At 42.4% G+C, this 1778-nt stretch overlaps 1 long non-coding RNA gene across 1 annotated transcript; it reads left to right on the top strand.

Moving 5' to 3' along the window:
• The first annotated feature begins 721 nt into the window (after positions 1 to 721).
• LOC116158568 lies at positions 722 to 1775 on the top strand. Its single transcript, XR_004142761.1, has 2 exons — positions 722 to 989; positions 1046 to 1775. It is a non-coding gene; the product is annotated as an uncharacterized LOC116158568 (long non-coding RNA).
• The last annotated feature ends 3 nt before the right edge of the window (positions 1776 to 1778 follow it).

Here is a 1778-nt window from a genome sequence, read left to right on the forward strand (position 1 = left end):
TTTTTTCTTTGCCTGCATGAAATCATCTCTCAGTTGCCTCCATCTTTTTTTGACAGCATCTAAATTGTTCAATAATGGCGTCACTTCATCCCACAATTTTTTTAGCTTCATAGAATGCGGTTCCTGCACTGGAGTGCGGAAATCCCACAATGGTTTACGGGCATAAACCAATGAAATTAATAATTCATCATTTATTACACCAAGAGTTCGCACTTCTTTCGGCACCGCCTCTCCCAATTTACACGTCCGTTACGTTTACATAGCTGGTATGTCACAATAGTTACATTTTCATACCTGCTACATTTCAATGAAAGATCAAACGTATGTTATCTGTTGTGGAGCATGAAAATCAATAAATGAAATATATATGTTTGTTATGTTAACTGTACATCGCCGGTATGTTTTCTGTAACAAAAACACAGTGCATTCCCTAGTAACACTTCGTGACGAGCAATTTTGACACTTGACGAACTCGTGAAGAATTATCGTTATAACGTCCTTTTTATTTAAAATCGTTAACCAAACTGTGACGATAAAAAGTTAGAAAATTATAGTTTAGAATGTAAAGAACATACGATAGACTATCATTTATTTAAAAAAACCGTTTTCGCAACGAATTGCATCCATATATATATATAATATATATATATATATATTATATAAAGTAAGGGTTTTTCGGTGGGCACGCGGGTAGCTGCAGTCGTGCCCCAGGGTTTCTAAATAAAACTTATTTACACACCAGTTTCCTTTTATTTTTGGACACCGTGTATCTACACCACAGAATACAGAATTATTATTTAGTTGGTATCCCTGGTGTCGATACGGTAGTATTCTGCAGTCGGCTATGCCGTTGCCTCGGGTTGCGGTAAAAGGGCAATGGCGGCGATCTCAGGTGTCGAGATGTCGGAGCTGATCGCCTCGGCTCAGCGGTACTCTAATTTGGCGGTAGCTGTAAGTTTATCGATTAGCGGATTTTTATCCGGGAGTTGGTAAGCTATCGATGAATCGGGGTGCGAATGATTGGTGCCGCCGGGTTCTATTTCAGGTGAATGACACCAGCACTTCCGAATACTCGGCCCGTCAGTGCGGTATGGTACTTATGCTAGAGGTGGTACACAGGATGTGACACGGCCACTACCCCCGTACACCACGCTCGAGGTTGAAGCAGAATCAACGGTCGCAAACTGGAGGAATGCAGGTCGAAGGCCCCACAGTTCCCAGTTCCCGTACTTTGACTCGCCTCGTATCTAAGGGACTGGTGATAGTATGGTAACGAAAAGCAAGATGTGACACGGCCACTACCTCCGCTTAACGTTCACAACCTTACGACTAAATCAAGCAAGCGGGAGCTGGCTACATGCGGGTCACAGGCCCCACAGGTATCGAACTTCCGGGTGTTTGAGGGTTCGTCTTTCAAGGACTGGATGATTTCTAATGAATGGCGAGGTTAAGGGTGCAGGGACAGGTGGGTTAAGGATATAAGCGGAACGGAAACGGTATCGAATGCAAACGGGAAATCGGATGAATGATTATCAGTTTCAGGTCTGGATTCAGGTTTTCGGTCATCAAATGACAGGATAGAAGTGTCTTCTAAACTCAAGGGATCCTCCTTTTATACAGCCATGATTAGGACTACGACTAGGAAGTGGAAATGACACTTGATTATGTTATCATTAATGATTAGTTAGCGACATCTATTGATGTCAATGTAGTGCATTTGTAAAGGAGCGTTTACACGCTCCCATAAATAAAGGCACGGGTACATTGTTACCTTACAA

The sequence above is a fragment of the Photinus pyralis genome, unplaced genomic scaffold, assembly GCF_008802855.1.
Source record: "Photinus pyralis isolate 1611_PpyrPB1 unplaced genomic scaffold, Ppyr1.3 Ppyr1.4_LG1, whole genome shotgun sequence".
Taxonomy (NCBI): Eukaryota; Metazoa; Arthropoda; class Insecta; order Coleoptera; family Lampyridae; genus Photinus; species Photinus pyralis.